The sequence below is a fragment of the Simochromis diagramma genome, unplaced genomic scaffold (assembly GCF_900408965.1).
Source record: "Simochromis diagramma unplaced genomic scaffold, fSimDia1.1 OVJJ01000776.1, whole genome shotgun sequence".
In the NCBI taxonomy this organism is placed as follows: Eukaryota; Metazoa; Chordata; class Actinopteri; order Cichliformes; family Cichlidae; genus Simochromis; species Simochromis diagramma.
The window spans coordinates 164613-180215 of NW_024387296.1; the positions used below are offsets into that span (position 1 = coordinate 164613).

Below are 15603 nucleotides of genomic sequence, written 5' to 3' on the forward strand. Positions count from 1 at the left end.
TGGTGAATATGTCTAAAATGATCAGTTCATTGTAAAATTAGCAATAACTCATTTATTATTGATTATTATAACAATGGGCTGTGCAAATAATTGAGACTTCTTTAACCATTTTATGACCTTTCAAATGTGAGTAAGAACACAAAGTGGGTCGTGCTGGCCTTTAGTCTGCAATCATGTTTTCTCTGCGAAACCAAACTACAAGCAAACAAACAAACAGTCTTCATCTACAGGAGAGCAGCAAAATCAGTGTGAGGTTTATATTGTTTATATTATATTTATATTACTCATATATGCTTAGAGCTTTATAATCGATTGCATACTGATAGAGATCTGATCCTTAGCAGTCTGCAAAGACTCTGTGTGCCTTCCAGCGTGCTCTGGCGTGCACACACATCTTAAGGTCACGAGAGAGGTCATACCTTCTCTTACTGATTTATACTATAGGAGGACACCTACTCTGTATCTGTTTTAGTATAAGAGCCTCTTGTTTAGATGGAGAGTCGTTCACAGGGTCACATCTTCAATTCAGTTTTATTTATATAGTGCCAAATCACAACAACAGTCGCTTTAAGGTGCTTTCTATTGAAAGGTGGACCCTACAATAATACACTGAGTTTCACAGAGCCTCTATTTGACTGCAGTGAACCAGTGAAAACGCTCTTTTAGTGCACATGTGCAGAATGAGCACTCAGACACTGTCTGTGGAGTATAATCAAGCCTTTACCACTGACCATTCATGTGTTTGACTGAATTTTCTTAAAAAGTAGCAGATTTGTTTAAAAAAAAGTGAATCAGTTTCAACAAATGAACTTAAGACAAATGAGCTGGAGTTTTGAGGCCCTCAGGAGGTCAGAGGTCATGTTCACTCTGTGAGCTTGCTCTTACAAACAGGACCACCATTCATTAATATGTTTGTATCTGCTCTCAGTTTGGGTTTAATATCCCAGAGATTTGACTGACAGGAGGAACAGGAGTGTATATTATTGAAAAACATAACATGAAACATAAATAAAACTGCCACGGCTGTATACATACAGCAACCGTGTCAATATGTTAAGGGAATGCGGTTCAGCAGCTTTGAGTTGACATAACTTCTCATTACTCCTGATGTCAACAAGCATATTCTGAATGTCATTAAATGACACGCTGGGACTAGTTTCACTTCCATCGTCCTGTTTATGTCCGACTCTGTACTTTTTTTTTTCAGTCTTTGGCAGTCAGTAAATAATAGATGTTAGCTGGTCATTTAGCTATTAAAATGATGTTTCTGTGATGAGAACGCCTCAGTTCTTATCAGCGTTTGCAGCAGGTGATCATGTTAACCTATAGGTCTACTTGCAAACCTGCTGATCTAGCTCTAAAGAAACCTAAAAAGCACTTGACTTCAGCTCCAGGCGACACAGAGTGAAGACTACACAGAGACAAACAGCAGTCGAGCTGCAGCCTCAGGCTGATACTCATATATTATTATCACATGTCAATCATTTCCGACATATTTCCTGTAGAAAAACAGATGCAGCTAAGATTCCAGTAAGACCCAACCCGTATGTTTACCTTCTTTAACAAAGACGTTAAAACAGACTTGCATGATTCAAAGTTCAGCTTCACCTCACCAACAGTTTTATGATGAAATATTTTCCTATCATTGCTTCTGTCACAAAACTATCCAGCAAACCTTCTTCTAAATTTAAAAACAGATCACAGTTTAACTTTAAGGGTTTGGGGAACGTCTCACTGCCCAGGAACTGACTGAAGAGATTAAATTAGTGTTTTCAGTTATTTGAAGCAGATGGTAAAGCTGTTATATGATCAAAATACAGCTGCTGATTAAGAACTTTAAATAAAAAGGGCTAAAAAGAGGAAACAATTAAAGCTACGTAATAATTATTTAAACTTTTATTTCGTTTTCTGCATCATCGACCCTCAGCTGGATGATGCAGATGGGGTCACCGTCTGGATTAGCTCTCTTCCTGGAGTCTGTTCCTCTCATGAAGACGTGACACTCGTACACTCCAGTGTCAGCAGCCGTCACTTTCTGCAGGACCAAAGACGCGTCTCCGTCCTCCATCTGTCTGTCCTGCAGGTCCATCCGGTTGTCAAAATACGGATGCTCGTTTACTGGATCAAACGTCTTATCGTGGTGAAGAAAGACCTGCTCTGGTTGCAGGTCCGGTCTGCTCCACTCTACACCGATGATGTCGTTGTTTGGAGCTCGACATGGCAGAATGACGGTCTGTCCCCGGCTCGGCTGTGATGATTTTCTGGTCTGACACAGAGCAGAGAGGTTAAAGTAACTGCAGCAGCAGCCAGTCAGACAGAGACCGCTGAGCTCTGCTGAACGGGACCAGAGTACGAGGAGGTTTACCATCAGCTGGGTGTCTGACAAAATATGATCCACATTGAGTTCAGTGAGCGAATCTCACTGAAGAAGAGCAGCACGTCCATCTGGATATGGATGACATTTGTGTTTTCACTAACATTCAGCACTTTTCTATAACCAGCTTAAACTTTACCAGATGCTGGATTAAGCTAAACTCCTGCACCAAACTCTGTTATGATCAAGGTTTCAGATGCCTGGGCTCAAAATTTACATTTACAGATATCTGTTCAGGGTACTGAAAAGTTCCTCAGATGCATTTAATTTTAGTGTCTTTTACTTGACAATATCAAACATTAAATCATTAGCACAACCAATAAATTTAATTCAATTCACTTCAATTTAATTTAATTGAATCACTGCACTTCGTTGTGTGAACACAGTTCAATTCAGTTCAATAACTCTTACATCTGTAGCCTGTATTCAGAAGCTTGTATGACAGCATTTGTTCGGTTAACAAATATTTCCTGGTTGGTTTTGTTTTTGTTGAAGTGTCACACAGGCTGTTTTTTTTTTTATTGAAGCCTGCCTGCTGTGTATAACATAAGTGTAAGGTAACAGACTAAGAGCCTGACAGTTCCTTATTACCCACAGTTAATAAAAGAAGAAGAGCTGCCTCGGCTCTTACATTGAGTCCAGCTCTAATACGAGAATTATTTGTTCCAGATTTACACCAACTTATGTAAAGGCGCAAAGATCCAATGCGAGCTTTGACGTTTTGTTCTTATGACAAAGTTGAAAAACTTGCAACAGGAGTCAGATGAAAACTCAGTGCAGCAGAGAGAGTTTTCATTGGCTCTCTTTCTGGAACAAAGTCATCTGATGGTTACGACAAATCTGAATCTTCTCCTTGGAACAGATCACTTCTAATTCAGCTTCAGTAGAATAGGTACAGGTCATAGAATAGGACAGAACAACTATTTTATTGTAACTCCGAATATACACCAGTTATTGAGCATTAGAACTCAATTTAGCTGCATTGATTTGCCATCAGACTAATACAATATAATGAATCTAAGCATCTACGAAATAAATATGTTCCCACATAGACACAGAAATACAGCAATAAAGCCCAGTGGACATCTCTATTCCAGACATTTTGCACTCATACGGAGTGACTTTAAACAGTTTCAGAGATCATTTACATCCTGAATGTTTACAGAACTCTTCAGGAAATCCTGTTTGATTCAAAAAGAGTTTATTCTCACCTGCAGAGACGAGCAGGAGGCAGACAGACAGTAAAGTCCAGCAGAGAGACGCAGAAGTTACAGCGGACATTTCACACAGATGTCCAACGATGGTTCGATTGTTTGAGAATGCCAGAGATTAAAAGCTGACAACATGTTATTGAATAAAGTGAAAGTAACTGAGTGTGTTACAAGGTGTGCATGTGAGGTGGTGGGGTTGGTTGAGGGTTGCTCTGACTTGTTTCTGACAGAGGTGGAGTCAGAGTAACTGAAGTGTTTCAGGGTTGAGCCCCAAGGCTTGAACTGTGTGTTTGCTCTGAACGTCAAACTCCTTTCCGGAGACTTGTTTATCAAGACACTCATCATTTCATTTCCATCGCAAATTATATTTGATTTATATCGATTATATCCTTATTAGCACCACACAACCAGCTTTTAATGCAGTGTTGCCTGAGGGCCTGACAACAAACAGGAACGAACAAAAACCAGGACGACTCTCACTCAGTACGTCAACACGAGCTTTTTGTGTCTAATAAACTTCACATTTATGAACATGTGACTGAGCTGATCAGTTGTAGTCGCGGATCTTTAGATATAATTACAAATATCCAGCACACATTTCTGACATGTTTCTTTTACATCTGATACAAAATATATCATAAATCTTATGTACATGAAAATCTGATGGTCAACCACAATGCTTACATTCTTTAACTACAGTATGTAACCAACAAACTGACATTAAAATGTGATTGCATGTGATTTGAAGTTCATGTACCTCCCCAGGACTTCCAACAGAAGAACCAGCGGGTGGGGGGGGGGGGTTGCTTTTTTACCCCACACTGCAACAACAGCAGTGAAGCTCAGTAACTCATTTCTTTAAACAGTTCTTAGTTTGTATTAAATAAAATTTTTCAAATTTAAAGTAAGAATTGAAAAAAGCATTTAAGATAATTTTTGGGGGGTTTATACATTTTATAAATGATTTAAATCCTGTTACATAAGATAATGTTAGAATAAACTGAAAGAAACAACACAAAACGTAAGAAACACATTTTATATTAAAGCTGCAGTGATGAGCGGGTCCTCGCACCCTGGTGCACATCTGAGCGTGTGCGGTTTACAATACATACAGCACGAGCATGTTGTTGAGTCACACGATCATATGATTGTCTTTAGCAGAGGATGCTGATTGGATGCTGTCATTTACCTACTGGGGCGATCGTGGCTCAAGAGTTGGGAGTTCGCCTTGTAATCGGAAGGTTGCCGGTTTGAGCTTCGGCTTGGACAGTCTCGGTCGTTGTGTCCTTGGGCAAGACACTTCACCCGTTGCCTACTGGTGGTGGTCAGAGGGCCCGGTGGCGCCAGTGTCCGGCAGCCTCGCCTCTGTCAGTGCGCCCCAGGGCAGCTGTGGCTACAATGTAGCTTACCATCACCAGTGGGGGGATGACTGGATATGTAAAGCGCTTTGGGGTCCCTAGGGACTAGTAAAGCGCTATATAAATACAGGCCATTTACTGAACACCTCCTGTGTCCACTAGATGGCGGTGAAGATTACGCACTAACTTTATGGCAGGCGATCATGTATCGTGCTTGGACCCACCCGTTAAAATGTCATCTAAATGCCATGACAATGACCTATTGCTGATTTTCTGCTGCCACCAGGTGACATTTGTGTCACCTAATAATGGTACATGGACGTCTCCAGACTCAAATTCCCATCAAGCACAAGTTTTAAGTTTGGAACATATTGGATCATTTGCAGTTGAGATATACGATCTTGAGTCTTTTGGCGAATGATTAAAATTAGTGCCATGACATTTCAACAACAAGTCTCTTTTTAAGACTGACTAAATTAGAATTTGGAGAAAACTCACAGTTTTGAACATAAACTGAGTACATCTGCTTCAGGGTATGAGGCTGCTGTATGATGAAAAATGTTCTTTATTTGTTTAAATGATGCTGTCTTTGTGCTATTGTATCAAGAGTCCAGCAGCATGATTTAAAATGCTGTGTTAAATTAGATTTTAAGCTAGAGAGCCGTGTGTGTGTGTGTGTGTGTGTGTGTGTGTGTGTGTGTGTGTGTGTGTGTGTGTGATGTATGTTGGTTTTTTTTATTGTCTTAAAGCTTTCAAAATCTTTAGATATTGTACATATAAATAGTTAAAGTTAAGCAGAAAACAACACCATGAAAATATAGTTAAAGTAACTCAAGTGCTAATGTGTCCCCAGTGCACGATACCTTTGGATAATGTTTACATTACTCTGCACCAGAGATGAGTGCGAGGATGTGACATTTATGACCTGTGTTGATGTTGAATTCACAGTTTTCATTGTCACAAACTTTGGCTCTATTTCACCTGCTCAGATCACGATTGGTAAATGAAACTAAACGGAAAACTTGAGAGAGCTGGTTTATTTAGTGAATTCAGTGAGCAAGAGCTGGTCTGACTCTTAGGTGTAAACATATAATATAGCATCCAAATCAATTTCATTCAGTTTATTTCTGTAGCACCAAATCACAGATTATAGTCGTTAGCGTCTGATATCAGACGAGATCAGGTGAACGCGCCAAACATTCGTATGTAGGAAATTAAAAAAAAGCAAACCAGGAGTCAGACAAAAATTCACTGCAATTCGCGGAATTTTTATTATCTGTTTTCCTTTAACAAACCCTCACCTGACGGTTAGCAAAACCAGTTTTATCTGCTCTCTGGAACAGACCCAAGATCAGATCTAGTTCAGCCAGAACTCAATGACTGGTTGACAGAACAAAAATGTAACTGTCTTTCAGAACATACACCAGGTGCACAGCGGTGCATTAACTCACCATCAAAATAATACGGTATAATACATTTGAATATACAAATATAAAACATAAAAAAACATCTGCCATGCCACATGCAAAACATTGGTAGGGCTATGAGGAAATGAATAAGACAAACCAGGAGGCTGATAAAAGTTCACTGTCATTGGCTGAATTTTATTTGGCTCTATTCTCAGAACTAAAGCTCACCTGATGGTGAGGACGAGGACGTGACATTTATGGGATTAATGACCTCTGCTAAGCTTAAATTCACAGTTTCCAAGCTCTCTTTTCATCTGCTCCGATCGTGATTGCTAAATTAAACTAAACACATGATGTGATTCAGAGCAGTTTGCTTACCATTAGCTTGTTTTAGGACTGTTTTCGTTTGGGTGAAACATCAATATGTTAGATGTTTAGCCCATTTAGTAGTTGGAGTTTCATCCATTATTTAGGATGCCTGGGTTCAAAAACCTCCAGATACATGTCGACATGTTGCTCAGATGTATTGCGAGACAAACCACACCCTGCCTCTTTTCAGTGTTTAACTAAGATGTCTTATCTTTGGTTTGGTCCCTGATCACAAAAAACAAAAACCTTTAAAAAAGTGAATTTTGGATTTCTTCATGACTCCAGCTGCCCGAGTATCTCCACTGACTCTTTAGCAGTATGAGGGCTGTGGTTTCCTATCAGCCAGTCAGAGCTGCTGTTCTATGATCGCCAAGAACTTTGTGTTTGATTGTTATTTGATGATTCTTCTTTTAGTGACTTTGTCTTTGGGCATTTTTTTTCTGAAGAGTGAGTCTGGTTGCCATTTTCTAATTTATCTCATTACTTTATTAGTTGAGTCAGTGTCCTGAAGGATCATAATCATGCACTGCATGAAAACACAGTTAATCTTCGTACATTTAGCAGCATCACACATGCAGACCTTATTTTTATGTCAGAGTTGAGAGTGAAACACGTCCTGACAGTGCTACGTTTACTGACTCACACATCTGACATAGTTAGTGACCATAAATAAAACAGATTGTTGTGAATCAGGACTAAAAAATGTAAAGTGTTGAAAAAACGGGTTTTGTGTGTTGTGGTTTCAGTGCTCAGGGTGTCAGTTTACAGAAATGATGTTACTGAAACCAGAAACTACAAAGAGCCTCTGGATGGAATTTCATCAGAAGAGAAGGAACAAAGTAGTTCATGACTAATTTAAACACATTAAAAACTCCAACATGATTTATTACATTGCTCTGTCGTCTCAGGCCCTGCTGTCATCAGGGCAAACTATAAAACTGATATGAACACAATCAACCCAGATATTTGTTTACATGGCCACTAGAGGACGATGTTTGAGCACTACACACACTCTGCATGGCTTCATCAGATCATCCATTATTTAATAACATTCAGTTGAACATGAGCAGGTTTTTAAAAAAAAAAAAATATCAGTGCTTTAATTAACTATTAATAAAAACCAGCTTCACTTAAATATGCCCATATGGAAAAGATATATATAAACCTTATAAAGTTTGTATCCGTCTTGTGTGAAACTTGTATGAAAAGCATACAAGAGTGAAAACAGATATAAATATATATATATAAGATCCCTTGAAAAATTATATAAATGGAACTTGTATGTTTTGGATACTTACTAAAACAACATAAGTATGAAAGTGGCCACTTTCATGAGTAAATCATATAAGCCTTATATGATTAACTATATGAAGTAGGCCACATCTGATGCAAGTCTTTTATAAGTTTTTACTATTTCTTTTCCATATGGGCAGAGAGGATCCTCTGAGTTGTCCTCATGCAGCGCTGTCTGTAGAGATCCTGCATGGCTGGCAGTTCAGTCCTGGTGATGCGCTGTGCTGATCTCACCACCCTCTGCAGAGCTTTGCGGTCCAGAGCATTACAGCTGCCGTACCAAGTGGCGATGCAGCCAGTCAGAATACTTTCAATGGTGCATCGATAGAAGTTTGTAAGTATTCTGGGGTTCATGTCGAATCTTCTCAGGCACCGCAGGAAAAAGAGCTGCTGTCTTGCTGCTTTTGTGATCACACCAACATGGTGTGACCAGGTCAGATCCTCGTGGATGTTGATGCCCAGGAATTCACTATATGAAGCAAGCTAAAGCTGATGCAAGTCTTTTATAAGTTTTTCCCATTTCTTTTCCATATGGCTCAGTCAAATCCTGAATTTGGGGTTGCTTTGTAACTCAAAGCAATCATTTAAAGAATTCATCATTCAATAATTGTTTCCAATGAACGAGCTTCTGTATATCACACTTACACATACAGCATTAGCAAGTGTTTTCATCATATAAAAACACAAGCTACTCGTCCATCAGAGCTTCATCTTTCAGGCCTCTGCTCTCCTTCCTGTAAGCATCACTTTTTTCTTGCTTTGCTTTTTAAACATCATTTAAACTGCTGCTGCGCTGACACACTGCTCTAAACGAACTACCCCAAAACACAAGTTGTTGACTTCAATAGATTTGCAAACATTAGCTACAAATGAGTGAGAGCAAGGTCAGGAAGTACAGGTAATATATTTCTCAGGATGCCCCCCACTGTTAAAAAAAAAAAAAACTAAGCAGAAAGCTAATTTTAATTAGTTTAGTGTAAACTGAAAAATATTTTCTGTTTAAATTTCATTAGGAAAATATATATTTATATAAACAATAGAAAAGGTTAAGTTTAGGTTTACAGGGGAAAAGCATGAGCTAACCCATGACCATGACAATGACATAAGGGAACTCTCACATCTTACAAAGTACACACACATCATGTCACGTGAAATGGAATCAAACCCTGCAGGTTGTCATTCATTAAACAAGAAAAAAATCTGCTCCTGTAACACTGTTAATGTTTTACCACTAGATGGCACCAGACAACATAACCACTAACTTTGTAATCCAAGTTAACATAGTGAAATTGCTTTGTTTCTCTTCCAGCTGTAGTGCTATATGATGAGGATGATGATGGTGGTGGTGGTGAGGATGATGATGATGATGATGATGATGATTATTATTATTATTATTATTTAATATGTCAGCTGCTTCAACATCAAGGTGAAGTTCTCCATCTGTAAAAAAGTTTATCTGTGAAGTTTACAGCAACTGGAAAATTTCTGCTGCTGTGGTTTCATGCTTGATTTTTGTGTGTGCTTGTTTTAATATTTTGTTTGTTTTATATATATAATCGTTCTTTTGTTGTTTTTAGTGTTATGTTTATGGTTTTCTGCTGTGAATTAAAGCATGCGTCAGTTAGCCACAACCGGAAGAAGTCAAATTTTCCATCTGACATCACAGAAACATGTGAGAAACACAAGAGAACAAAAGTTTATTAACCCTGCAGAGAAACTAAAGTATTTCTATGCAAACATAAACAAGGTGCTTAACTCATATTGTTCATATACAAAATAAAAAACGACATTTAACACTCCAGAAGTAGGATCTGAGTTATGACTCATATTTGTTTAAATAAGTGAAAAAATACATAAAACATAAATATATGTACAACATCTGGATGTTCTCTGATTTGAAGTTCTGAATGGACCAGTTAGAAACCAGCAGCTGGGTATCAGTGGTTGGACTGGTGGACTACTTCAGTGAAGAGTAGACGACGTCTGGCTCTGGTTTAAAGTCTGAACACAAACACACACAGTTCAAACAACAGGAAACATGATTACAAGACTTGTAGTTCAATCAATCTCCACCTCTCTGCATCACACGGTTCAGATGTTACTGAGAACACCTCAGTGCTTCTGTGCCGCCCACACTTGTTTGTGCTTGTTGAACTTCATAAAACTCAAACGAGGAACCCACAAAACTGAAAAACTTGCATCAGCTGCATTCAGGGAAATTAAAATTCGAATATTTCCTGTTTCCAAGTTCTCACAGAAGATTTCTCAGACAGACTGCAACACTTAAAAACACAAACCTTGAATTATCAATCCACACCACTAGACATGATTCTCGTAAGTAGGAGCATTCCCACATTTTCCACTAGATATTTCTTCTCTTGGTCAATATTTAGCTATTTGTCTTGTCTACAGATGGTGCAAAATGCAGCTGCTCGCATTTTAACAAGAACTGGGAAATTTGAGCACATTAGCCCTGTTCTGAGATCTCTGCATTGGCTACCTTGTCAGGTTCGAGCAGATTTTAAGGTCCTGCTGCTCACCTACAAGGCTTTAAACGGACTGGCACCTTCATACCTCTCCGACCTTTTACATCTTTACATTCCCTCCCGTGCTCTCCGATCTCAGGACTCTGGCCTTCTAAAGGTTCCTAGAGCCAGAAAAAAGACTATTGGAGAGCGTGCTTTTTCTTTTCGTGCCTCGTCCCTCAAGATGTTAGGCAGGCTCTGTGGAGGTTTTTAAAACTAAGCTGAAGACACATTTGTTCACCCTATCTTACAAGTCTTAATTCTATGGCTTTTAGTTTTTAAATTTTTACTGTTTTTAACTTGTATTGTGTCTTTTACCTGTGTTGCTATGTATCGCTTTTATTATTATAATTTTTTATCTTTTTAGTTTTAAATAGTTGTACAGCACTTTGTTTGAAAACGCTTTATAAATAAAGTTATTATTATTATTATTATTATTATTATTGTCTGACAACCTCCTCTGTCACAGCATCTTTTATTTCACGTCACTGCTGCAAGATGTAGCTGCAAGCAGTGAGGCTTCAGACAGTAAAGGTGAACAGTGATGCACAGTTGTGTTGTAGCTGTGAAGCGAGCGTGGGTGTGTAACATTTGACCCAGTTTGACCCATGTGTGGAGGAAAAAAATAAGCAGCATAGGAAGACAGGAAGTTACTGGGCTGAAACACATTGTAATTGAATTTATTTGAGTTTGGTTATAATTTGTGTTACGCTTCCTCTCTGTAGGACAGGATAATAGATACGCTTCACATTTAACATAAAACTTATCTGGTTATTTCCTGAGTAGCTGCGCTTGATTCACACTTATAAAAAAATCTTTATTTATCTTATACTGAACTCTCTTCAGCCTCTGTCTTCATTCTCTATTTTATTTGACCTTTAATGAAACATTCAGCTGATTGGCTGTCCTTTACGTGGGCGTGGCTTTTCTGCCTGAGATGAGCATATTAAGGATATCTTTATTTATCTCTATGACAGCATATCGATCTAACAAGTGAATACTGGGGTGAGATAGAGACAGGTGATCTGCTGTGGTAACCCCTTAATGGAGAAGAAGAAAAAGAAAAGTGATGGACTGTGATTCTACAGCAGTCAGAAGCCTGAGCTACAAAAAAATTGAAGAGATTTTTTTGCACTTTTGAATTAAAATCTGATTCAATGTTATTTAGAGTTTGAGTGGTTAATTTAGCTTAGCATGACGACCATAAATGCATTTCTGTCCAACGTTAAAGCTAAAGAGTAACTGTACCTCCTCCTGTTTGGTGTGACCGGTGTCCATAACTGACACCTTCAGTTCTCACTTCTGAGTACACAACACCTGTCTCAGCCTCTGCAGAAATAAACACACAAATTACTACACTACACTAACAGCACGGATATACTACTGAAATACATCTGTGGCAATTTTTTATTTATTTTTATTTTTGATTATGCAGACATTAACGTATAGCATTTGCACTTAGCAGCAGGTTTTCATAAGTTTTCTCCACTTTTTTTCTTTTCTGCTGAGAACAGGAACTGATTGCATAAAACTTGTAGGTGTTCGTATGATGAAATTGCACAACCACAGTCATGGCCTTTCAGTGCAGTCTGACACATTTCACCACAGAGCACCAAGAAAACACGCTCTCACAAAATGAACACTGCCATTGGCTAAACCAGATTTCTCTGTGGTGGTTTCTTCAGCTACAGTTTAGAATCAACAACAGGAAGTAGCTGCTGCGGTTAAACATGCAGGACTTGTTTCATTGCATTAAAGGATAATTGTTGTATTTAGTGTGAACTTTCATACTGCTAACAGCTTTTGCATATCAAAACCAGACACATTTTGGCTGCTAATGGATTTATTACCCAGTTATTGCATTGCCAAATGCCCAAACACACCAGATCAAATTTGGCCCAAACAAAACCACCAATACCAAAACTCCTCATTTTCATTTATTTACTTAGGTGGAGTTGGAGCTACCACACCGTCAAATATGCCTGCAAGAGTCAACTCTGTCCCCTGGTCTCAATTTTGGATTGAGATGGGTTGTGTGTTTTAATAAATGTTTTATTAGCTGTTTCTTTACCTTTAACTGATCAAAGGAACTAAAAAAATCAATAATCGGTATGACCAAAGTCATTCTCCATTCTCCATTTCGTTGTGTTGTTCTATTCAGGTATGCTTTTACTGCATCCGCAGTGTGAAATGTGTTAGGATGCCTGGGTCGTCGACCCAGGGTTTTTGAGTTTATTATATTATTTGTACTTTCTAGTTTTTGGTTTCTTTGAGTTCTGTCTTATGGTTTATGTCTCTGTCTTCTCTAGCTGCTCTGTCTCCCCTGTCAGCTGTATCCCCTTGTCTAGTTCGCGTCTATGTGTATCTTAAGTTCCTATATCCCCGTGTTCAGTCAGTGTTTGTGTCTGCCCTGGTCCCACGTCTCTGTTCCCTTTGTAGTGCCTGCATGTGAGTCTGTGTCTTTGTTCAGTCTGTGTTATGTGTTTCCTGTTTTACTTTGAAGGTCTCTGTCTTATCTCAGTGTGTTTCAGTTTACGCTTCTTTGGTCTCGTCAGTTCTGATTTGTCCCAGCTGTGTTTCCCTCCTGTTACTCATTCCCTGATTGCTCCCTGTGTATTTAAGCCCTGTGTTTCTCTGTGTCCGTGTCGCGATCTACCGTTTATTTTGCTGTGTGTTCTGTCATTCCGCCGGTGTAAGTTTATTTTGATTTTTCCAGTTATGTTATATTTGAGTTTAACATTAAAGTTGTTTTGAGTTCACATCTGTTTCCGGAGTCTGCACCTTGGGTCCTATTCCTGCCTGCACACAGCCTCACCTAACAGAAGATCGCGACCAGAACATGGACCCAGCAGACTCCGTGTGGTATCAGCGACCCGCAGTTTCTGCCTTCCTCAAGGAGATCGTGAGGGAGGAAGCTGAGCATGCCCAGGAGCTCCAGTCACCCTTTTATGGGTCACGTTTGGCTTTGGGAGGGCCCCGCAGCCTCCAAACTGCCATGGCTACGGCCGAGCCAGCGTCTATGCCTCGGGCGATCAGGTTGAGCACGTGCTCCTTCTCTCCAGTCGCTACACCTCCGCCTTCACCCCTGGATTACCAGTCCGACAAGAGAGTTAAGCGGCGGAGGAAGAGAGATTATGTGACACCGGACGTTAGACTCACTCCGCTGCAGTCCTTCGCTCTGTTTTTGGGTCTGCCACGTTCTGAGCGTCACAAACTCTCTGCTTCCTCATCGCAGCCCGGTCCTTTGGAGGATTCGCAGCCCAGTTCGCCACCTCCCACTTCCCGGAGGAGGCGACGCTCACACCGTCACCACTCTTTTTCTGCGGAGCAACTCCCGGTGGTGAGTTGTGATTGCTGTCGTTCCTCGGAGCTGGAAAAAAACAATCATATGAACACTGCTAAGACTGAGACTATTAAGACTGTTAGACGTGGTGGTGGTAGGGAGTTAAAAAACGTTTTAGAAGAGTCTGTGTTTGCTGAGCCTGCTCCTTCGCACCATTGTGTTCCTGCTCCCAGGGCAGCTCAGGCCCAGCATTCCCCTGCACCTGTTTCAGTGCTTCAGGTGAGGGAGGCTGAGGTCCAGCTGGTCCCTGCTCAGGTGTCTAGGCTGGCTGAGCCTCTGCCTGTCGCTGCACCCGTACCAGCTCCTCGGGTGGGGACTGCAGCTGCCCAGCCGTTGACTGTGCCTGTCCCGGCTCCCAGGGTGAGGATGACCGGGAACCAGTTAGCTCCTGCACCCGTACCTTCTCCTCGGGTGGGAGTGGCTGGTGTCCGGCAGGTACTTGCACCTGTTTCTGACCTCGCTGGAGGCTCAGGTGAGCCCGTCCAGCAGTTTTCTGTAGGATCTGTAGGCTCAGACAACCTAGTCCAACCATCTGCTAATCCACCACCTCACCCGCCATTACTGCCATCGTTACAACAGTCAATACAACTTAAACTTCTCCCCATAGCTCAGACATTAGCTCACCTATCGGCTCAGTCACCTGCTCAGTTACCGCCTCAGTTGTTTGCTCAGCCTCCTGTCTCCGCTGGAGGGTCCGAGGGGCCCGTTCAGCCACCTGTCTCCGCTGGAGGGTCCGAGGGGCCCGTTCAGCCTCCTGTCTCCGCTGGAGGGTCCGAGGGGCCCGTTCAGCCACCTGTCTCCGCTGGAGGGTCCGACGGGCCCGTTCAGCCACCTGTCTCCGCTGGAGGGTCCGAGGGGCCCGTTCAGCCACCTGTCTCCGCTGGAGGGTCCGAGGGGCCCGTTCAGCCGTCTGTCTCCGCTGGAGGGTCCGAGGGGCCCGTTCAGCCGTCTGTCTCCGCTGGAGGGTCCGAGGAACCGCTTCAGCCACCTGTTTCCGCTGGAGGGTCCGAGGGGCCCGTTCAGCCACCTGTCTCCGCTGGAGGGTCCGAGGGGCCCGTTCAGCCTCTTGCCTCGTCAGCTGGGGGTCCGGGAGGACCCAGCCAGCACGTCCCAGTGTCTGCTGATGGTTCTGGCGAGGCCGTTCAGCCACCACCGGCTCCACCGCCTGGTCCGGCCTCCGCCTCTGTTCCTGCTTCGCCTGGTCCGGCCTCCGCCTCTGCAGCTCCGCCTGGTCCAGTCTCCGAGTGTTCAGCTTCGTCTGCTCCTGAGGTCTCCATGCTGTCTGTTCCTGCTCGTCCTGTCCGGCCTGCTCGTGATGCACGTCCTGTCCGGCCAATGACTGGACGTCGTTGCCGTCATGGACAGCCCTCTGAACTACGCTGCCGTCATGGACGGCCCCCTGAACTACGCCGCTGCCTCCCGCCCGGCCGGCCTCCTGACCTGCTCGGTCGCAGTCGGTGCCGCCCGCCCGGCCGGCCGGCCTCCTGAGCTGTTTTCTGGGCTCTTGGACCATCAGCCTCCGGGCCGGCCCCCTGAACTTTTTTGAGACTATTGCCTGGGCCTCTGCGCCTTTCGTGAGCTCTTTTGTTTGTTTGCTTTTGGACTATGCCTGGGCCTTGGTGCTGTTGTTTTGGACTTTGTTCCTGTGTTTTGTTCTGTTGCTTTCCAGGCCCCGTTGTTTGTTCGTTTTTTTTTTTTTTTTTTTTTTTTTTTTTTTTGTT

General features: G+C 41.9%; 1 long non-coding RNA gene across 1 annotated transcript; it reads right to left on the minus strand.

Moving 5' to 3' along the window:
- Nucleotides 1-1874: 1874 nt before the first annotated feature.
- LOC120716492 lies at nt 1875-3965 on the minus strand. Its single transcript, XR_005691942.1, has 2 exons — nt 3586-3965; nt 1875-2266 (listed from the first exon to the last, which is right to left on the minus strand). It is a non-coding gene; the product is annotated as an uncharacterized LOC120716492 (long non-coding RNA).
- Between the last annotated feature and the right edge of the window lie 11638 nt (nt 3966-15603).